Below are 23,328 nucleotides of genomic sequence, written 5' to 3' on the forward strand. Positions count from 1 at the left end.
GACAGATACAAGCACAAGTGGAGGAGGACAGGCAGGAACAGCAGTTGGAGCTCAACCTCCGTTCCAGCAGCTCTTGCCAATGACTGTGAGTGCTAATAAGGAACAGTCCCTCTGTGCATGCCACGTGCAGCCAAGGCGAGATAGACACATTCATTTCTGCTCTTAAACAGCCCAGAGTAGATACTGGCTGTGGTTGCGTTAGCGGAGATCCACACCAGCATCCTTACACCCAGGGCAACATGCCTTGGGATGCAATATATTAAAGGCAATGTGCTACCCTGTTGAGCCTCCATTTATTGATTACTGCAGGTTAGGCTTGGGAGTCTAGAAAGCAGCAGAGCTGGTGTCAGGCACAACCACAGAATCACAGACTGGTTTGGGTTGGAAGTGACCTTAAAGCTCATCCAGTTCCAACCCCCTGTCACAGGCAGGGACACCTTCCACTAGAGCAGCTTGCTCCAAGCCCCATCCAACCTGGCCTTGAGCACTGCCAGGGATGGAGCATCCCATGCACATCTCCAGCACAGACTCAGGCTCTTCTGCCTGTCTTCCTTGAGCATGGGGGCATTGCAGCATTGCCATCCCTTCCAGATGACCAGCAGGGAGGGAGCCTGGGTGCAATGGCAGCAATTGCCAGTCCTTTTCCACCTCTCCTCCTGCCAGGGCTGATTCTGGCCAACCACGACTTCTGTTGCAGAAGGAGATGTTGGTCCTATGGGGAGAAATGGGTTTCGCGGAGCCTTTCCTCTTCACACCCAGCCTCTCCTTGAGGAGCTGCCACAGCTGGGGCCTGAGCACAACCAGAGGCAATGGCAACCTGAATGCTCTCCCAGCCTGAGAGCCCCACACAGCTTCTCCCCACACTCATCTCTGCGCTCCCTCCTCAGAGCAGGGCAGCTGTCCCCAGAAGGCAGCTCTCAGTCCAAGTTCCAAACAATCCAATACAAATGGAGTTTGCAAACCTATTTCTTCATAGTTTCTTCCTGCCCTGAAGCACCTTTTCCCTCTGCTCACCCTGCTGGGGCTCAGCAAAACCGGGGGTGTTTGCTTTTTCTCTGGAAAAAAGAAAGAAAAACAAGGGAAAAAAAAAAGAAATCAGTGTTGCCAACTCTTGCAGTTTTAGGCCCACACTATTTGATGTTTTTCTTCACCCCCTCCCCAGCTTCTTGCTCCAATGTATTATGCAAAAATCTCAGATTTCCTCTCAAAAAGAGAAGAAGAAGGAGCAAGCTGTTCATGGGCCTCCAGGTTGTAGACAAAAGCTGAGAAGCGCAAGCCCCACGTACCCTAAAGCACCCTCCAAACCAACCAAGCAAGCATGGGGGAGCCGAGATTTATCAGCAGTTTTTCTTTAAGGAGACAATTAAAGGCCTCTCATTAACTGAAGGACCTGCCTGACTCTGGAGCCCTTGACTTTCTTGTTTTAAATCTAGAACCTGACTCATCCAACCTGAAATTTCATGGCTGCTGTTGATGTATGGATAACGTTCAGCAGGTCGAGTCTGAACCCCCAGAATTCAGGGACTCGCAGGCAATCCAGAACCTCCAGGGTCTCCACAATCAGGCTAAAACCACCACGAGAACAGGCTCCCTTGGACCAGACACTGATATTCTGCAGCAGCGTGAAGGGACTAAAACCATCCTAAAGCACCGGCCAGGACCTGCCCTGACACTTCCATGTCATCTGCTCCTTGGTCCTCTGGTATAGGCCATGCAGGGGTGGGCTGGAGGCTTTCAGGGCCCTCTGTAATCCAGCAAACCTTGGCTGGTAGAACCAGCCCCAGAAGAGATTCCAGCTGGATTAAGTCAGAGCAGCCAAGGAGCTGTTCTAACCTAAACCACCTGCCGGTTCAGTCCTGGGCCAGCACGAGGATCTGGGAGGTATAAACGTGGCCAAAGGCCATCTTTGCTGCTCTCTCCCTCATCTGTCCCAATAGGAGCTGGAGGTTCAAAACCCAGTTAGAGATGTCTCTAGATAAGGCTTTGGAGGGACACCTCTGAGCTCCTGCTTACTTTGAAAATCCAAGACCTGGGATGCCACCATTTAGCCCCATCTTCCTTCCTTACCTTCTCTCATCACAGTGCCTGCAATCACACTATGGAAGCCAAAACGTGAGGAAATGTGCAAGGACAGGTTATTTCTTGGAATGGCTGATGCTTTCTGCCCTTTTTGACTTCCCGGGGAGCCTCTCCTCTGTGCCCTGGTGTCTCCAGCTCCTATAGGGAACCAAGACCGGACAAAGGATTCTTCTCCTCCCATTTTAAAGCACTGAAAATGAGAAAGTAAATTAAAAACAAGAAGCAAAACTTCACCCAAACATTTCCAGAGCTGCTGGATTCTGGTTTGAGCTTTGGCCATAAGATCCCAACCAATTTAAACAGCCCCGATTCACCCATATACAGAGACACTTAATCATGTGCAATGGTAGGAATTACCTTGATAATGCGGCTGAATTGTCCTGCCCCTGCCCTTCCTCCTTGCCTTTTGCCCTGCAGCTAGCAAAGATAATGAGTAACAGTGATATTAAACAGGGATTTGAGGGTTTCTTACCGTTTTTTTTCCCCCAGCAAGTGGATAACACACTACAGCAGATAGAAAAATCCATCCAACTTTATTTAACTGTAACATTTATTAAGAGCAGTGAAAAGGTCAGCACAGAGCTACCAGCGTACGGGCTAAACTCCTTTCCCAGCCTTGAATGCGACAAGAAAGCAGATCCTTTAAGATGCAACTATCTTAAGCTCCCCTCCGATGGTTAAACTCTTAGTAATTCTAGGTTTTGGAGACAAACGTCAAAGCAGAGGGCTCTTCCCTTCATTATTCAAGTAAAGGCCCCATCAATATTATCTGTAATAAGAATCTGCTGTTGACATGGCTCACCCCGCAGTTCCTGTTCCAGGCAGTAGTCCCTGTCAATAGGATTAAAGTGGAGGAATGCCTTTGACAAGTCCACCGGCTGCTGATTCATTGCTGCCATCAGGCTGCCGGCTGGGAAAGTCACCGGGCACCATCAGCCAGTCCTGCCCCTGCCAGTGGGGCAAGTGGACCTTGAGCTTCGGTTGATGGTGCTGGAGGGGTCCTCCCTGGAGCTGCAGGAGGAAATGAGGAGAGGGGAAGTGCGAGAGTGGTTTGCATCGCTCGTGTCCTACCACGCTGCCTTTGGATGAGTAACAGGCACATCAGCTGATGGGAAGTTTTGGGGTGACTTGATGAGCGATGCTAAACCACAGGGCACAGGGAAGCCACCCACCGTGCATGGGATGGTGGGAAGTGCTCCTCAGCCTCTAACACCATCACCTCTGCATCAGCCTGGGAGACCACATCGCACCCTGAGATGAAACAGGAACTCGGTGCCCTTGCACTGGAGCCACCCTCAGCGCCAATCAGCGAAGCCAAGGGCAATGACACCCAAACTGCATGGTGATGGCAGCTGCCAGACGCCAGACACAACGGCACCAGGAACTGACAGTGAGAGGCACAAGCAGAGGAGTCCAACGTGACTTTGTCCTGGAGCTGGCCATGCTTGGATGAGTGCAGTCATGAGGACGCAGGGATGTGCTCGAGGGACCAGGAGCTACAGCGTGGTCAGAATGAAACAGTGCAGGTAAAAGCTCTGAGCACCAGGTCGCTGCTGCACAGTTGGGCACATCCAGTCCTGGACAACACTGGCTCACCCCTTCCTTTTCCATCGCCTCTCTGGTTATTGCACTGCTCAGTACAAAGGCTCTGCCATTACCCACCAGCTTGCAAAGCCCCTGGGTTCCCTTGTCTCCAGGCTGGACACTGAGAATGAAGGAGTCCAAGGAGGGACAGTGCAGCCCCACAGCACCGCCTTCAGCCCCTTTAGAGCCCGCTGGGTCTGACGCTGGCTAAAAACCAGTGCTGAACCACAACAGTAAGGGAAAAAAGTCATGGGTCAGGGAAAACCCGAGCCTCCAAACCTGCCTCTCAGCTCTTCCAGTGGAGCACACGGGACACATGTACACACACATACACATTAACACCCTCATCTTTTCCAGTGACTAAGCCCCTGTCTAATTCGCCCTGTTCCTGTCCCCTCAGGTGCTGAGGCCGGGTCAGGAAGCAGGCAGCCTAGAGTAAATAGATTAGCTCTTTTTTAAAATAAAACCCCTATTATTATCCTTTGGACAAAAAATAACAACCCTCATTTTCAGGAATTGTTACATTTAATTAGGCTGCAGGTTCCACTGGGCTCTGCAGACGGAGCCAAGACAGCAGGAATGTCAAAATATACAGCACGCAGGATGGAAAGCGCTGGGCTGGTGAAAGGGAGCCCTGTCAGCCCGCCTGTCAGCTGCGCCGCAGGTTTTTCAAACCTAATTAAAATGATCCTTAATTCTCTCTTTTTTTCCCCCTTCTGCTTTTACAGAAACACATTTTTCATATTTTGTGAGGTTTTTTTCCCCCCTTTTACTTGTTAATCAGCCTGATTTCCTGCACTGAGCCAGCCGCGAGGGAAGTGAAAGGGAGACCTGCACAGGCATCCCGGGTGGAAAACAGGAGGACGGGCGGCTATTGAGGCAACAAAGCCTTCGGTGCAGCTCCCCACGCACCCGCTGCTCACTCACACGTGAGATGAGCCCTAACAGGAAGAACGAGGTACCCGGTTCTGTCCCTGTTTCCTGCCACCTTCGGGGGACACGGGACCTTTCAGGCTCTTTGCAAATAAACAGGAGCGCATCAAAGGACCCCTGACCGCTGCACCGGTTTTCAGCAAGGCTACAACAACTCGCAGGCACTCGAACGTTTGGCTGACAGCTCCCACCAAAAGGGCCTTTACTGCCCTGGGATCAGCAGCTCCGGTTCTTTGGAGCCAACAGAGGAAGCCAGTTTGCAAACCCTGAAATGGGAGCTGCACAGGAGAGATTGAGCCACCGATTAGTTTTGCTCACATCCATGCCTTGCCTTCCAAGGGCCAAGCCTCTCCCTCACCGGCGTCACTGTTTCTAAAGTTATTTGGATGGGCTGATCCTGGCAAAGTGGCATCCTGCAGCAAAACAGGAGGCTGCAGCACAGGGCAGAGCAAGGCATTAGAACTAATAAAACTTAAAAAGGGGAAGTTCAGATTGGATAGAAGGCAGAAGTTCTTTACTGTAAGGATGCTGAGGCACTGGAATGGGTTGCCCAAGGAAGCTGTGAATGCTCCATCCCTGGCAGTGTTCAAGGCCAGGTTGGACAGAGCCTTGGGTGGGATGGTTTAGTGTGAGGTGTCCCTGCCCATGGCAGGGGGGCTGGAACTGGGTGATCTTGAGGTCCTTTCCAACCCAAACCATTCTATGATTCTATAAGTAGTTGGAACATGATAAAAACAATGGGCATAAGCAGGAATAGAGAGATTTAAAGCAAGAAACTGATGCATAAGAGGAGGTTGGGTCAACAGCTACATAAACACACATTTCCCCTACAACCTCCCCTGCTCCAGTTTCTCCAAGAAACGTATTTGCTTACTTAACCATCCTTTTTTCCAGCCTAGTTTCCTAGAGAAACCCTCCTTTGTGGTCCTGCTGTGGGTGTGCCTGTCTCTCTCCCCAATAGAACTTCTGAAGTGACTGCCCAATTTCAACCAAGTTTGCCAGAAGGGCAGAGTCCTCAAAGAAGCAAACTGCTTACAAGTCTTCCCGGGGCTGGGTAGACAAGAGAAAGCTGAGCCCATGCTGAGAGCAACGCTGCAGTGTGCACTCACTTAATGCTAAACACCAGAGCATCCAACCTTGAGCTGCCTCAAATGTCTCTCCATGGGAAGCCACGCTTCGCTGGATCACCCTGAGTGCCCTGTGGAAACAGCAGCACCGAGCTGCTCTGCACTGGGAAGCTGCAATCCTAGTGCCTGGCAGCCCCTCTTTCTGGGAATGCCAACGGAGTCGAGCCAGGTAAAACGAGGTGTCTGCAGTCACATGGTAGCCCCAGCACCGGCTCTCCAACCACCCAAGCTGCTCCTCATCCCTCCCTGCACCTAAGCCACCTCTTGGGCACTAAGGGGATGCAAGGCCAGGAGCAGGGATGGGGTCACCTTCCGCTCTGTGCAACACCCCAGCTGCAGGGGCATTCCGTGCAGGAGCAGCCCAGCTACCGTGGGAGCTGGTGACTTGTAAACTGAGAGCATTTGAGCCGGGATCAGCCGGAGGGAAGGACGCTCCCGCAAGGTCAGTCTCCTACAGCATCGGTTTTCACCCTTGACTTGCACTTAAAAAAGCAAGTTGGGAAAGGCCTGATGCAGAGGCCTTTCTCATGCAGGGGCATGTGGATGCTCCTGTTTGGGGTGGGAGCACAGAGCTGCCGAGCTCCTACATAGCTCGGGTGCTGGTGATGAGTGGGGCTTGGAAAGCACCACAGGGTGGATTAGCAGCCTCACCAGGGCTGCTCAGTGCCAGCACAAGCAAATGTTCTGATTCAGAGTCTCTCCAGGTTGGGTTTAGTTTTGTGTGGCCAGATGTAGGATGCACTAAGTTAAGGAAGAAAGCCAAGGGAGCTACCAGAGGTTTGGATGCAGCCACAGGCTCCTATTCTCCAAGCTGGTGAAGGGGGCAGCAGAGTGGGAAGAAAAAAAGGACATTTCAAATGGGGGTATCTCGGTCTCAACACCCTTACCTGCACTGCTGCGTCATTTAAATTTAGGAAATCCTCAAAACGGCACAACCATTTCACTGTGATGCCCTGGCGCTTCCCTTCCCCTTTCATCAACCCCCTGCTATCCCGTTGGAAACACCCTCTCATCTGCTGAATAAAACGAGCCTCTCCCAGAGCCACAAAGCGCTGGAGCCGGAGCTAAAGGAAGCCTGGCAGGTTCCCCTGTGATTGCTCAGGGAAACCTCACCCGTGCGACCTCCGTGTCCCACGGAAGAGATGAAATGGGGAGAGTTGCGCAAGGCGCTGCAGGGGAGGGATGGACGGAGCAGGGGGTTTGCCCTCCCGGTGACCAAGCCGGGATCTTGCGTGCCTGGGAATCATGTCTGTAGGGGAACAGATGGAGCTGGCGTTTCTGGGACCTGTGACTGGCTGTCCGGCTGGTAATTCAGCAAAGGGTGAGCAGATAATTTCCTGTTGGACTGGTCTGTTGGAAGGGTCTTTCCCCTCCGGGGAGCTGGTGGCTACGCAGCCAAGCCTGAAGAGGTGCAGGAGCAGAGCGTGCTCCTGCTTTTATAGCGGGGCTGGTTCCCCTGTGCTGCCGTCATCCCCGGGGCGAGCAGCACCGCGAGGCATATGAGGCTCTCCCCTGCAGAGGGTAAAAAGTCAAAAGGGTATTAAGCTGTCAGATTGGGGCAATTTATGCGTATAAACAGAGCCCTGTTTTGCTGATTTACACCCTGATAGCACATGGCCCACAGGTAACGAACGCGGCACATCCCCACATCTGCCAGTGGAAGCAGTTTGGATTGACTGACCCATAAAACTGCAAGGCCTGGACTTATCTGGCTTCACATCTACATATACACACGCAAACAGCCACAGCCAGCAAGTGCTCATGGAGTAACACGATATAAGCAATAAACGCTTTCCCCCAGCAAAAGTTAGGGCTGAGATTAGATAAGGCGGCTAAAGCAAACTTTAACCACTGCGGTGGGAGCACAGCCTTTGCTTGGCTGGACAAGCCATGGCACAGGGAGCCCATGGCACCTGGCACCCTCCAGTGCCCATTTGCCACCGGGGGCAGATGTCCCACGTTAGCTCAGCACGTTCATCCCCCCATCCATGAAGGCAACATCATCCCCATTGTTACAGGAGAGCTGTGCCTCCCTCCAAAGCGCGGGGTCCAGTTAAGCCTTGCCTCAAGAAGAGCCCCAAGCCCTTTCTTCCTCTTTGTGAAGTTCCTGTTGGTTGCTGCTGGCCCCATAGGGAAGATGGATGCAGCTCCGGCGCCACTGCTCCCTTTCCAGGCGGTGCAACACAGCTCCCTCGACTCCATTGCACAACCAAACCCCGCTCCCTGCTGCCTTCCCAGGGAAAATCATGCTTAGAAACCTCCGTCATCCCCTCTTCGATGACACCAAGAAAGCAGGTTACCCTGACGGCTGCCACCCGAGGGTGAGACTGATGGAGGCAATCCATGCCCGCTCATCACTGTGCCACCGCTGGGATGTGAGCAGCCGCGACATTCCCGTTCTGCCCAGCGGACTTCAGTGTCAATTGCATGCTCTGGGCAAAAATAACAATTGGAAAAAATAATTGCATTTATCATGTTGGCGACTCGGGCAGCTACATAAGAATGTTACATAGCAAAACCGCAGAGTTCAGCCTGTTTCCACACAGGCAGCAGAACAATGACTGGCAGGAGTCCCCTGACATCAGACGCTCATCTTTAACTCAAGCAATTCTTCCACCAGCATCTCCAACCCAACAACCTGGGATGCCACAGCAGCCCAGCCCGCAGGTGGCTCTGAAACTGATGGAGATACCACCGGACAGAGGACAACTTCCAACAACAGCTAAGCAGGCAGGAATGCCGTGATGCGCTTATTCGGCTGTTCTGTCAATAGGGGCTCAGAAAAAGTAGGATTAAACTTCTCAAATGACACCATGATTCATACGAAATTAAACTTGCCATGCTCCAGGTAGCAGTGGTGGGTGACAGGTTATGGAAGGGGCAGATAACGACTCTTCCAGTGTCACCAGAGACCACACAGAGAAGTGAATTGTCACCTCTTACACTGACTTTCTGCCCTGCGCAGCACTGCATATATCAGCTTAGACTTCCCTTCTTTGCTGAACCTGGTCCTATGTAACCTGGCCATCATGCTTGCATATTGCTTTCTTGCATAATTCAGCTCTCAGTTAGAGCATGCTACTGCCTTGCTTTGTGGATATGTAGAGGGATTTAAGATAACGCAGTTTCCATCTCAAAGAGTCAAAGTAAGCAAAGCAACTGAGAGCCCGATGTTGTGAAAGGCTCCAGCTCTTCTAACGTGATGGCTGCTGCGAAAATTCTGCCCACCCTCTTGGATCGTAGCTACTGGGCAGCCAGCCTGAAAGTTATATGTATCTATACAAGCAGAAACCAGCTCACCGAAGCAGTCTGGCCAAGCACCAAGGAAAGCCGCCTCCTCAGCTGGCTTCATGGTCACTGCATCTAACATGAGACAAGATGGGCTGGGAAGGGGAAGAGCAATGCTGCCTCTTTGGATGCAGTGCCCAGCCAGATGGATCAGCCAAACCATGAATTTGTTCCCAAAAGCCTTGTAAGCAAATCTAAGTTAAAATAGGTCCCTCTTGGATAGAGAGTTCAATGTTCTGACTGACTCTATGGTGTGTAAATTATGTCAGTTGTAGACTCCCTTGGACCTCATTGTATTGGCATAAAAATATCCAAATGAATCTGCCTGCTGCATTCCTCTACTCACAAGATACAAACCATTGGCAGTGACTGATCTGACACTTGTCAGTGCATTCTCCTACTCTGATCCTGCAAAATAAAACGCATTAGCCTACGCTACCCTCAAGCTGGAGAAAAGCCATCCCTGGCAATACCCTGTTCTTCTCAACAAAACTTGAACTCTTTTAGATCTTGTTTAACAAACAGCTTAAATGCATAGGAACACCAGTGAAATCACATTTAAATCAGTCCTAAACACTGATTTATGCCGTGAATACAGGCTATGGTGGATGACATCCACAGCCTCCACGTCTTGTGGTCATATCATCAGCTAGCACAGCAAGATGCTCATTGGTACCTCCCTGGAGATGCTGCCACCCCACAACCCACTGATGGATATAATCTTTTTAAGCTGAACTGGACAAGAGCCACTTGGCCAGGAAGGCTATGGGTAAGATAACTTCTCATCTAGCACACTGCTTGCACAGTGAGCATCCATCTGAAGCCTTGGAGTTGCAACAAAGGCCACCTACAGCAGTTTTAAATTCATGTTGAGGTGTTCAACCAGGAAGCTGCATTACTTTGGTTTGAAAAACACTTGCTTTTTTCCACCTTTGTGTCTAATATAGACCAGGATAAGAAGTGTCTCAGAACTCCAGGGGTAGTTCTATCTCCCCTAAATCATTGGCACTTTTGATACTGACTTCAACATGAGCAGGATTTCAGCTTGTACTTACATGCAGATGTCAGTCACTGATCTGGCCATGGCACTATAGCAATGCTGGTTTAATCCTGCTGAGACACTGATGCTCTGTGAGTGGGTATGCCCTCAGTTACTGAGCCTGGCTGAAGCTCCCAGAGGACACATCCATCCGAATGCCACCACACTCAGCTTCCAGTTGCTGCACAGTGACCTCCTAGACAAAAAACACCCTACAATTCATTTCACTCCCCGTACCCACAAACTGGGACCAACTCTATCCTCAGACTTTGCTCTGGCAGCTCAACACACGGGGTCCCTGAGGGCTTTGCCACCCTTCCAAAACTCCCCTGGCTCTTCCCTGTGCCCTTTCCAACATACTGGTATTTTACTCACCACAGCAGCACTGCCATCAGGAGAAAATGCACCGGAGACCCTCTTCTCTTCCTACCTCCAAGTGTCCTCCTGCTCAGTTACAGCCCAGCACCGGGACCATCCACCCAGCTGACTTGGGAACAGCTTTCCCAAAGGCTTCTTCAGCATCCTGCTTCGTGGAGTCCGCTGTCCTGGAAGTGAGCTTTTATTCTTTGTTCTTGCATTCACCTGCATCACCATATTTGTGCTTTGCTTGAGCCAGGCTCCCCAAGCGCTCTGTATTCCTCCCTATCCGTGACCTCTCCTCTTCATTATTTACCACTTTCTGGCTCCTCACACCATCAGCAGAGCACATCAGTGGCGATTTTACATCTTCTTCCATGTCATTGATAAAGATATTAAATGCAAGACTACTGGAGGGACTTGGTTACAAGCACAGCTGGCAGATGATTTACAGTTGCATTTGGAGACCTGTCAGGGAGCCAGGTTTTAATCCATTTAATGCACACCCTCTTGATTTTATATTGCTCTAGATCCTTAATCAAAATGTCATGTGGTACCCACTCAAACGTCGCGCAGAAGTCTTGTACACTACTATCACTTCTATCAACATGCTAAAGAGAGACATCACAGTGTGTTTTCCATGAACTCATGCAGATTGGCATTAATTACAATTTTCTTCCTTTAATTGCTCATGGACTCCCATGAACAAGGACTAACTCGTACCACCCAGCACGCTACTAACAGCATCCCTTTGACTCATCCTTGGCCATGTGTATTTTGGGAACAGCGATCCTGTAAAACCCAAAGCTGGCACTGGGCACAAGCATAGTTGGCTGCCATCTGAAGTGGCACAACATGGGGAGCAGGGAGACAATCATGGTCTTGCTGAGGGCTCTGCCTCTACCAGAAGGCTGGAAGGGCAGGTGAGCTGCTCCTGTCTTGGACACTAAAGAAAGGATGTGAAGAATGGCTCTTGCAGAGGACTCAGCCGTCGCCTGATCCACACTGGAATCACCTCCCCGAGTGAAAACTCAGGTATGGCTCAGGAGAGTCTGTTTCTAAAGGGAGAATGGGCGATACAAAACATTTGTGCCACTGCAAAGAGGCCAAAGCTGTTTACTCAGCATATAGAGGAGATTGAAATATGTTTCTAGCAATAACATAGTGGATGTTATCTTGCTATCACAGCTATTTGGTTTTGTTCCTTGAAGGCTGGAGGTAATTCCTTAGCTTATGCTTGAGTTAATGCATTGGTTCTTCCAATTCTCCAGATGAAGTCCCACAGAGAGCAGTCCCACAGCACCTTCCCCAATACTGAAATGTCTATAACCCTGGCTTGAATCTGCAAATCACGTCTAGGTGTCCCAAATGGGAGTAATTCTTCACTGAGGAGCTACAGAGAATAAAAGCAAACAGGGATTTTGCTGCAAACATCCCAAACGTGTTGGTTTGCATTTTGATGTAGTTTTCCAAAAATTTGGACAAACTAAAGAAAAAAGGGATTTGTGTAACTCAGGACTATTTTTAAGAGAAGCATTGGCTACTTTTTTTAATGGTTTCAATAAAACTGAAGGAAAATTCTAGAGAAAAATGGTTGGTGCTTTCTGGGAGAAGGACAGAAAATGCAAGCTGAGGTCCTTCCAACGCAATAGCTCAGGTGGGTCAAGATGAAGTCAGCAGTATTTTGGCTGAGGGTGTTTTGCAGTTGCCAGTCCTGGATGGTTACTGCTGGAGCTCACCCACAGCCTGTTCCATTTAGTTAAGAGTGGAGATGAAAACCTCATTGCTACCACAAAAACTAATCCCCATAGGAACACCTGCTTGGATGAAATAGAAATATCCCATGTGAGTGCCTAGAAAGCCCTTCTGAAGCACCAGCAGCAGAGCAGGGTGGGGGACACAAATCTGCATCTCCCCAGACTCTGATCTTTATCCCCTTTTTTCACTTGTCCAACACAGAAGCAAATGACTGCACTGGACAGTCCCTGCTCAGTGCTGCTCACACACAGGCTCTTTTCCCTGTCCCAGGGAACGGCAGAGCAGACAGCGGTTTTCAGCTCTAAGAGGCTCCTTGGCCCCGAAGTTTTCATCTTCCCTCCGCTTAAGGCGAAATCTTGGCAGGACACGCTGGAAAAACACAAAGGATATTGTAATCTCGGGGTTAATGGCTGCGGCGCTGTTGAAAACTCAGCAGAGCCTTTGACTTATCTCATTAGCGAGCCAGAGAGCTGCTTTGGCTCGCGATGTCACCTATGCACTTGTAACAATCCCCAGCATCAGGAAATCGCTGCAAACAGCCCCTCGCTGCAGCCCAAGTGCCTGTGAGGGTGCTAATCCCCGGCCAACATTCACTTGTCTAAATTATTTTTAAAAGACGATGCAGCCAATACTCCTGATTCCAGAGAACCCGGCATTGTTTTCCTTGCAAATTGCTCCTCCAAAAGGATAAAAGCTACAGCTCCTCGCTTTCCACTCCAAAATAACCCTTCTTGGCTGGAGCAGCAGCCTGTGAACTTCCCCAGGAAAAGTGGGATGCATCTGGTGAGCTGCGGCCCTGTCCGGGGGCTGTGTCTGCCTAATCATGCTTTGCTCTTTATGTGCCTTGCGTTGATGCCCGTATCCCTCCGTGTGGATGAAGAGGTCCCTCAGCATCCCTGTGGATGAGGAGGTCCCGGTGGTGCAGGGGAGCAGGAGCAAGGCCATGCAGGAGTCAGCGGCATTGAAGGGCTCTGTGCTGGCAGAACAATGGGTTTGCTCCAGGCACAGCTACTGACTTTTAACAGCTCTTTGCCAGTAACCCCATACGGGATTGCATCATGGAAAATCCTAGTGGAAAGCCAGGAACAAAGGAAAGATGTCAGGCTGCTTTTAAAAGGGACTTGTTCTCAGGGCAGAGGAAGCCCTTTGGTGGCCAGGGTGGGAGGCTCAGCCAGAGGAACCTGGGCTCCCTTTTAAAGACTGGAGGCAAATCTGGAGACATACACCAGACGGGAGAGCAGAGAAAAGGGCAATGCTCAGGAGGCAGCAGCTTCGCCTCACTCGGCAGCATCTCCGCATTGTCTGGGGATGAAGCGTGTGTGTCTGTGTGGAAAAAATTCCTACGGAGGCACTGTGTCCGTTTACTGAATTGTCCCTGTGGTCCCCCAAGAGTCCACAGTGCCCATCGGGATACAGGATGCAACAATGCCCATAGGCTACAGAGCTCTCATCGCTGATCCAACACCCCCAGAAAAGGAGGCAGGCAAGGAATGTGTCCCTGAGAGCCAGGGCTGGGGCACTGCCTGGCCTCTGTCCAGGCTTGGCTAGCTGACCCCTTAGTCCAAGGATCTTAAGTGTTGTCAGTTTTAGCACGAGTGAGAAAGCAGATTTCAAGAGGAGCTTTTCCCTGTTTGCACATGGGCATCTCTGCCTTTCCCTTCCACTCCATTCCTCAGCCAAACAGTCGGGATTTGGGGCAGAAAATCCCTCCAAAACTCCAATGCTCCCACACTTGTGAGCACACAGGGCCAGACGGAGCACGGGCATGCCTGCAGTGCCGGGCCAGCTCCCAGTGCTGCAGACAGTGCTGGACACTGCTCTGTGCCGCCTTCCTCTCAGTATTACTGGCACTGCTGCTGGATTAGAAACAACTGAGATCACAGCTCACTCATGTGAGAGCCCCAGCACAGACTGGGCATCTCCATCGCCTTGTCCCAGTCATCTCCACAGATGACAGCTCCGGCAGAGAAGCTCACCCTCTCCTGCCTGCAGCACGCACCCTGCTCCGAACCCTGCTGCCAGCACCGCACGAGGGGACCAAGAGCACTGCTGCTTCCACAGCCCTGGGGCATCCCGTGGGATTGTGCTTGCGGAGGTTTGCTCCTATGGGTTGCAAGGAAAAAAATCCCCGAACAAACCCTTTATTTCCTAATGCCCTGAGAAATTCTGACAAGAAATTGGAAGAGTGAACCTGATGTCAGCTGGGAAGAGACCCTGTGCCCGTCAGCTTCATTTAAGGCTTGGAGCTGGCTCCATGTCTCAGAAGCTTTCCCCCCCGCAAGTATCAGTTCCAATATATGGCTCGGATTTGGCCTGCCTTCATTCACACGCTTTTATGCCTGGCTTTACCAATAATATTCTAACAAAGGCATTTACTGTCAGGAACATTTACGAAAACGGCAAATAATAGAGACCTCATAAATACAGCAATTCAGACCAGAATCTGGTTCTGAAAGTCACGTACTAGTATTTAAGGGAAGAAACAATGCCGTGTGAACGTTCCCCCAAGCCAAAGTCACCAGCACAGCTGAGATTTCACCCATTCAGTAGCAACAGGTTCATTATCAAGATATATTGCCTGAATTATTCCTAGATGTTATTCAGAGAATTATTTCAAAGAATTAATATATGTAAGAAAATTACTGGCTCTGAACGGAAGAATTGAACTTGTCACATTAGAGCTGAATAAATGCCCTGCGACTATTCACTGCCCTGCTTTTGGATACATTAATTGCACCAGATCCAATCTTTAACCCCATTGGGGCTAAAGGAAATGCTCTCCTGTGGCTCTGCTTGCTGTGGCTTGGGACACAATCCCCAGGGAGGGACGCCATCCCTCTCTCTGTAGGGGGACTGTGGCCTTATCTCATGGGCTCTCCATTGTATTTCAGGAAGGACACTCCAAGTTTCACCTTTCCCTTACCTCTGGGTAATTCCTGCGGTCTTCGGTGGAGCCGTGGTTACACCTCTGTGCACAGAAGAATTGCACCAGGTTTAATCTTGTCCCCGGTTCATTGTTCCAGCATCTCAGAGGAGGTGCAGGAAACGCGGCGAGTGGAGGGAGGTGCTGGCAGCAGCAGGCAGGACCCGGCGGGCACAGCCAGGGATCAACGCTCCCAAAACCAGGGCAGGCTGGAGCCGGGGCTCCGCATGCTGAGGAACACGAGCGTTTTGATGCTGTTTGTGCTGGGTCAGGAAGAGAAAAGTGACAAGGGCAAAATGTCCAAACATAGAAAACATGGGAGAAACCACATTGGGAAGTTGAATTTCCCAATTTTGCACCTTTGCAGACAAATGCAATGTCCCTGCAGGGAACCAGGACCCCAGAACAGCCAAGCCCTCTCCTTCTTCTGTCCTATAACAGGGTTGGAAAGGGCAGGCACAAGGCTGCAGGATGGGAACAAGAACCACAGGTCCGCAGTAGCCCCATGTTTTGATAACACCTTCACCAAGTGGGTTGGTTGGTTGGTTGGTTTCTGCCCCTACAGTGCCTCTCAGACACCAGAAACTGCTGTAGCTCCCTGTGCCCAAAGCACAACACAGCCCCATCAACCTGCATTTGCATCAGAGGTGACTTGTGTCCCACAGCTCCTGTCCTTCACGGTCACCCAACCTATCTCCATCACCTGTATGAGCAGCCTTGCCCCTGGGATCCCTCCAGCACACATGAAGAAGCTCAAGAAGTAAGGGTGCAGGATCAGGCTTTGGATGGAGAAGAATAAAAAATGTATACATACACATAAGCCAAGTGGAATAACTAAGGGAAGAGACATGTTTACATGGAAGTTGCTAAATAGGTGACTTGTTGGCTGCATGGTGGCCAGGGCACTCATTGTTCCTTGTCTTGTTATTACCAAGAGCTTGATTCTCATGCAAACCCAGGACAGGCTTAACCTAACAACAGAGGGCAGGACCAAGCACTGAGCGTGTCCCGGTTTTAGCCAGCGACAGTGAATGGTCTGGGGAAAGAGCCTGCAAAGCAGCGTCTGGAGAGGGATTTGGGCAAGGAAGGGGCCCAGGCATCCCAGTGGGGTCTTCGGCAAGCCCTTGGCCATGCAGCTCATGGCCTGGGAGCACCCCGGCTGCCCCAGAACAAGCAGAGCCCCAGGAGCCAGGGCAACTTCTCTGCACCAAGAGTGGGCACAGAAAGTGACAGCAAGAACCGGCAGGATCTGAATGAGGTTCTTTGCTGCACCCCCACCTTCCCCCCCCCCCCCCCCCGTTTTTATTTGCCTGAGTGACAGAGGATTTAAATGCAAAGTGGATCTAATGCACACCCTGAAGTCGGCTGGCAGTATGCAAATGACCTGTCAGATTAAAATCTGAATGAAAGAGATAACAAGCTTATCTTCATAACAAAAGACTCTTACGGGCAAACTGTTTGACGCGGTGTTGATGTTTGTTTTAACCCGTGGACTTTGGACAGTGCAATATTTCGGGGGCTGCGCTCCCCTCCGCACGGCCGCGTGTGTGCGGGCTGGTGTTTGCGCTGGCAACAAAAGGCAAGCGCCGGGATAATAAGAAGAGCAGAAAAAGAGAAGCAGAATGAGGGCTCTAACAGTTGATTTCAAAGTCTTTTTCTTGGGGGGGGGGGGGCTCTGCAGAGCCAGTGCCAAGCAAACCAGCAATGGGTCAACGCACGCTTGCGCCCGGCGCTACAGCTGCAGCGAGAATAAGCAAACACAGCAGCAGGGGGAAGAATGAAAGCAAGGGGCTGGGGGCGAGGCGGACGGCTCATTCTTGTGGCACGTGCAGAGGGGCTGCGGATGGATCAGCTGTATTTATTCAGTGAAAAGGGGAAAGAAAAGGAGGCAAAAGAGCAAAGCAAGTTTCATCGCACCAGAGAAAACAAAGATTTTCAATCAACTCCCCATCACCCCCCCCCCCCATCCAGGGAAAAAGGGGAGAGAAGGGAAAAAAACCATTAAGCTGCAGGTGTTGGTGCGGGGCCTGTATAGAAACCACGCAGGGAATTAGCAACTGAGGCAAGTTGCCTTTGGAAAAAGAATCTGCCCTGAATAGATTTGCATTTCTTCATTTAGGGATCACCAGCACACAAGAGCCAAGTGCACCCCTCTTGCAGCACTGGGGGCTTCAAAGGGTGCAGGGAGGTGGTGGTGGTGGGGGGGGCTGCTGCTGGGGCTCCTGCTGGGGCTGGGCTCCCTCTGTGCTGGAGCTGAGCAGACCCCCAGCCCCACGTCCCTCTGGCCACCCCGCTTTATGCTCCTGGTACAATGGGGAGCGTGCGAGCATTGAACGCCACGTTCCTCGCCCAGAGAAACCGCCACCAAATCCTCCCCCCTTTCAGGTCCTTCCCAACCCTCTAAACCCCCTCGGTTAATGCCCTGCTGCTCTCTTCTCGCCCTGCTGGGAAGTGAAAGCCCATTGAGAGGGAAAAAGTCTTCTCCCAGAGCCCCCCAGTCAGTCCTCAAGCCACCAAGCACAAGTCACAAGCTTTTCCGCAGGCTGTGATTCACTCCGATACCAAACCCCTTTGCTGCAGGAGGCAGCAGGGACATGCCCATGCCTCAAGGACAGCAGCAGGAGCAGAGCCCCAGCCCTGAAGCGCTTGGCAAAGGCTGGCTTCGTGCCCTTGCACACAGGCTCAAACCTCTCATTTCCATGATGAGTACTTGCCTGGTCTGCTTGGCTTAGAACAGCCGGGATGGGAGCCTTGACCTGAACCAGCAAACCGCAGCAGTACCAGCAAACCAAGGCAGTGCCACCAAACCACAGCAGTGCTCTCCGCTCCTTGGAGGGGCAACAAACCCCAGCTGCATCTCACACCCAAACAATTCCCTGATGCTTTTCCTAAGGTTCACATGAAAACCTGACAGAACTGGTCCAGTTGCCTCCAAAATATGTTCTAAGCCTCATGCACACACTTCAAACTCATAAGAATGTTTCCCCCTCCTTTATGGCTGATTCAAGAAAACCAAAAGAAGCAAGGGTTGGATGGTGCATGGAACATCCTCAGCTAAGTTGGGTGAGTGCAAACCTTCTTGCCTAAAAAGCAGGGAGATGTGGTTCAATTCTCTTACTGAAGTGCTGGAGCCAGATGAGAGGTTCACCAAAGCCCCAGCCACCTTGCAGCTTTACCTCCCCACTTGGCTGTTCCTTGAAGGAATATCTGTTCTTCAAGCCCAAATGATTAACGGACCAGAATGTTCGGTGGCGTTCAGCAAGTTGGACTGTCACCTCCCAGACACCATGTGCTGGGCTGAGCTGGGCAGCCTGGTCCTAGAGTCATGGAGGGGGATCTCAGCACAGCACATGCTCAGGAATACTCACAGTGGAAAGGAGAGCAGATGCTACAAGCTCAGGCAGTGGCTTACTGTAAAACCACACAAAGAGATCAAATGCATTGCTCTATCTCCTATGTGATGCTCTAAGGAAGCAGAGACCAACCGTGTATCACTTGCAATGAAGCAGGAGGAGTCTCAGAGCAGAAAGGCTCTGACGTGCATCCCATCTTCCTATGTCAAATGTACCTGACAGCAAGTAAATACCTCCCTGGACAACCAAATGGGATGGGACTCCAGGACTGCAACCTCCAGAAGGACAGGGGAGGGCTGGATAAGGGATGATTTACGTCGGATGTTGGCATGAGCATAGTTAAGGTGTTGGCATGCTCCACAACAGGAGATATGGTGCCTTTGCTGTTTGGCTGGGGAAAAAGACACACTGATGCCAATGTAACTGCTCAAGACCTATTCTAATATATGTACATCATGCAAATGCAACATACCATGAAGTGCTGGCGTGGGGCTGGGGAGCAGTGTGTAGGGACAGCCTCTGCACAGGACACCCTCCATTGCCTGCTCTGCTCAGCTCCCCATGCTCAGTCCTGCACTGTAGAAATACACCTGCTCCAAAGCACTCTGTGGCAGACAGGCTGGAAGGGAAACCCCAAAGGCAGTTGTCCTGGATGAGGTCGCAGAGCATGAAACTGCAGGCCCGGGAGAGCCCTCCAGAGCAGGTCACTGCGCTCCATGAGCAGCCATTCAGTTCCGGAAGGGAAAAGCGGAGAGAAATGTCAAAACAATGGAGAGGTTTGGGCACTGTAAGACTTGGCTGTCAGGTCCTTTCCATTCCCGGTCAACAGCTCCTGCTGAGCTGAAGATGGACTCCAGCAGGTAAACCTGTAGATGCACGAGAACAGCTTGAGCAAAGTGAGAGGTATAGAATCATGGAACCATTTAGGTTGGGAAAGACCTTAAAGGTCATGGAGCTCAATGTTAACCGAGCACCAGGCAAGTCCACCACTAAACTGTCCCATTAAGTGCCACATCTGCATGTCTTTTAAGATACCTCCAGGGATGGGGACTCCACCACCGCCCCGGGCAGCCTGTTCCAGTGCTTGGCAACCCTTTCAGTGAAGAAATTGTTTCTGGTATCCACTCTAAACCTCCCCGGTGCAGCTCGAGGCCGTTCCCTCTGATCGATAGTTACTAGGGAAAAGGGACTGACCCCCACCTCACTGCAGCCTTCTTTCATATGAACCAGAGCCTTTAGAAAACCAGCTCTGCAAAGAGGGAAATCCCTCTGCCAAGCCACCAGTCCTTTTGGCAATGCTGTTATTGTGCTCTGGTGTCCTAGGGCCTCTCCGGATTTGGATCCAGATCCCACTTCGAGTTAGTTTCATCTGTAGCACTCAGCTGCATGAGCACAGAAGGCAGCAGCCTGCAGTAACAGGTCAGGAACGAGTGGGTATGTTCATAGTAGTAGTGAAATAGGAGAATAGATTGAACTGCTTGGGAGGAGTAATGGGTGCAACAACTCTCACCAACTTTAATGGCTATAGAGCATCTATGGGGGAGCTGCGGCTCCTTCACATTTATTCAAGGCTATTTCCTATTCTCACTTGTACTGTGGCTGCCGCTGTACTGCTCAGCTGTGATCAGGGGCCACATGGGCACATGAGATGGATCTTAGCTGGACAAACAGAACTCCCTCTCAGTTCTGGGGAAGGGGTCAATGCTCACTCATGTCAAATCAACAGCAAATGCCAGCGAAATGTGTCGGCATAGACAGACATAGGAGCCAGACAAGGGCAAGAATGCAGCCAAAGGGGCTGGTGTAAAAATCACATTTCCAGGCCTAGAACAGTCGCTGCAGTATTTCCCCTGTTCCAGGAAACAGCTCTGCTGGGCCCCCCTCTCCCACACCTGGGCTTCCATAGCTGGCTTGAGAGCACAAGCCCGCAGCCCTGCCAGCTCTTGTGTTGTCAACATGAAGCTTCTAACACACAAGGTTTTCCCTGCTGCTTCAGTTTTAGCTTGAGGGGCAACGAATGAGATGAAACTGAGAGGTTCCAGCCCAAACTGAGACCTGAGTGCCTAATGTTGGCAGGTTGGTCTCTAGATGCTCCTTCCAGAGGAGCACAGACGAGTTCGGAAGAGGAGCTTCACCACTCAAGTATTGAGACAGGTGTTTTGAGGTGAGCAGCACAAATAACCTCACATTCCTCAGCTGGAAGACAGAGTATCCACCCTTCATAGCTGGAAATGCAGTTTTTGAGTGCCCCTATGCTTTCAAACACAGAAAGCAGGAAAAACCCTCCAAACAATTCAATCAACCTTTCACAACCCTTCTTGCTTGCCAGCCAAGGTCATCGTTTTGGCTGATGTGTTGGATTGCAACCTCTCAATCTTGGACACCACCGCAGCGAGGAAATAACACATTTTTAGTGACTCAACCTGAGGATTTGCGGAAAGCGTTGTCGTTCCAGTCTCTTCTGAGCAGGAATCCTGGAATAGTCACTGCCAAGACTGAACCTGGAATAAAGAAAGAAGCAGGAATGTAGAGAAAATTTAGGTCCAGGTTGTAGGAGGATGTTTCTCACAGTGTGAATAACAAGTGTTTAACCAGCACTAACCAGTCTGGTCCATTGGGGCTTGCCCTCACTAGAGAGGGGAACCCCAGGCAGATGAGCTCTGCGGGGTTTAGGGCTCATTCTCACTATATGGAGCTCCTCCAGGCCAAGACCTTGCCCAGCAGATCCAAACCCATCCCGTTGCCTGTTGACTCTGTTCAAGGCAAGAATTATCCTTAAACCAGGAACACCTTGGGAAAAGGCAATCCTGACTCTACTAAAATCAACACTAAAACTCCATCTAAACTAATTAGGTTCAGTATTTTGTGCCATCATGCCCGTTAAATACTTTTGGAGTGCCTTACCCAACTTTCATGCTATATAAACAGTAATAAACCATGAACACAGCATTTCTGCCCTTCTTTACATCATTTGCTTGTTAGTGGTTTTGGTTCTAAGGAACAGCAGTGAACAAAAGTCTGCCTGCTAATTAAGCCTATGGGGCACATAAGGCAGAACCTCCCTTGTGCTGGGTATTCACGTTTGCTCTTCTCGCGGCAATAAATCCAGCAGCAGGATGCTCGGCTGCGTGACTCAACACAGCTCAGGCCAGCTCACACAGTGACACGCTGCTTGGCTCCAGCGAGGGCCTGGCCACAGCTACATAAGCAGGAGACTGTGTTTGCTCCAGAAAGGTAAGATAGGATCTGGAGATGACACTGCCGAAATAAGGGTGGGAGGGGAAAGCCAGAGAGCTGAGACGACGCAGCCAGCCTGTGACAAGCTTGAATTAATATATATATATATTTTTCTCAAATTAATATATATATATGTGTGTATTTAAAGGAAGAGACTCCAGTGATGGGAAGTATCTTTCTGGGCACGGGTTAAACGTTTAAGTTTAAAATCTGCGTCTCCTTTTGCAGAACCCCCCCATGGAAAGCCCTTGAAGTTTGGGCTGTGCTCATCCAAAGGGAATTTTAAGCTGAGTTGCTTCCAGCCAGTTTTTTCTTTTCTGAGAAACAAACGGAGCCGGGAGCCTCCTGCTCCACAGAGCCCAAGCTACCAAATCCCAGCTCAAGAGGCACAGGCTTCTTCCAGCCCTCAGCTTCCTGGGCCAAGAGTGCAAAGTGCTGCTGATGCGCATGAGCAAGCTCCACCAAGTGAAGATCCTTTGGGCTGGTCGTCTGTGCATCAGGAACACCTCCTGCCATTGCATAGGAGCCCCAGGCTCCCTCCACAACTCCTCCACTGCTTTACCACCTTCCTCCACCCACAAACCCCCAGGACCTCCCCGTGCCTCAGTTTCCCCTTAGAAAGCTGATAAAAAAAGAAACTCCCATTTTTTTTCTTCAAATTACAGAGATTTCTTCCTTTTGCAACGGCAGTGAGCAGACACAGCCAAGATTAAAATCACACAGTAAAAATACACAGGCAAAGGCAGACCTGCTCCAGACACGGTGCTGCTCATAGACTGCAATCAGCCTGAACTGGGGCTGTTCACAGGTTTTATCAAAGCATCAGCACTTGGTAAATAATACAGCAATTCCCTGCTTCACAGGGTTGTTCTAAACCCTCAGTCATTTCAGATCTTGTATGGAATAGTGGTGTGAATGTCAGCCTTTCCCATGCGAGGCAGTTTATACTGTTAAATCAGGGCACAATGGGAATAAGCTCACAAGTATTTTACCTGTAGCTTCCAACTGACGGTACCATTTACAGTCAATGCATATTTTCCTCTCCGGTTACGCAAGGATAGTGGTCAGAAGAAGGTTGGTGGCATGTAGGAATAGCTGAGGTACAAAGCCAGAGATAAAGAGCTTTATGAAACAAAAAAAAACAATATAGAAAATCCCCTTGCGTTCCCGAATCATCAGGAAGCGACTGACTTACACTCCTGGCCATTTAAGTATGAAATAAATAAAGACGCTGTTGTTCATTTTGGGCGCGTGTCTAATCCCACGTTCTCAATACAAATGCATTTAACCTTGTCCCTTTAAAAGAGCTCTGGACAATCGGAATCATCTTTACAGAAGGCTGCGCCCGCTTTTAAATTAGCTTTTTAAAAAGCAGCCATTCTCTCTTCCCCGTTTTCCAATTCCCATTCACGCTTGGCACAGATAAACACAGGCAGGCCAGGGCTAGGAGCCCTCCGAAGGCTTAAATGGAAACCATGCTTCAGCAGAGCAGCGCTTTCCCCCACACAAGTGCACACTTTGCTGCCTGCCCAAGACCAGAGATCTCTTCAGTGCGTCCACAGCCCCTCAAAACACAGAAGTCCCAACCAAGCAGCTTGCAGAACAACCGCACCGGTGTGGGACCACTCACAGCTCACCTGGGAGAGGGGC

At 50.6% G+C, this 23,328-nt stretch overlaps 1 protein-coding gene and 1 long non-coding RNA gene across 2 annotated transcripts in view; both read right to left on the reverse strand.

The window, feature by feature from the left end:
- Positions 1-283: 283 nt before the first annotated feature.
- LOC136018346 (uncharacterized) lies at positions 284-3,336 on the reverse strand. The gene is made up of 3 exons (XR_010614367.1): positions 2,437-3,336; positions 2,068-2,269; positions 284-1,055 (listed from the first exon to the last, which is right to left on the reverse strand). It is a non-coding gene; the product is annotated as an uncharacterized LOC136018346 (long non-coding RNA).
- A 15,521-nt stretch (positions 3,337-18,857) lies between these two features.
- Positions 18,858-23,328, reverse strand: part of LOC136018345 (uncharacterized) — a 60,486-nt gene continuing 56,015 nt past the window's right edge. The window contains exons 8-10 of the mRNA XM_065687489.1: positions 22,671-22,773; positions 20,865-20,942; positions 18,858-19,307 (exon numbers count right to left, since the gene is read on the reverse strand). The gene's annotated coding sequence lies outside the window, so the exon portion shown is untranslated. The remainder of the gene's footprint in view (positions 19,308-20,864; positions 20,943-22,670; positions 22,774-23,328) is intronic.

The sequence above is a fragment of the Lathamus discolor genome, chromosome 7 (assembly GCF_037157495.1).
Source record: "Lathamus discolor isolate bLatDis1 chromosome 7, bLatDis1.hap1, whole genome shotgun sequence".
Classification (NCBI taxonomy): domain Eukaryota; kingdom Metazoa; phylum Chordata; class Aves; order Psittaciformes; family Psittacidae; genus Lathamus; species Lathamus discolor.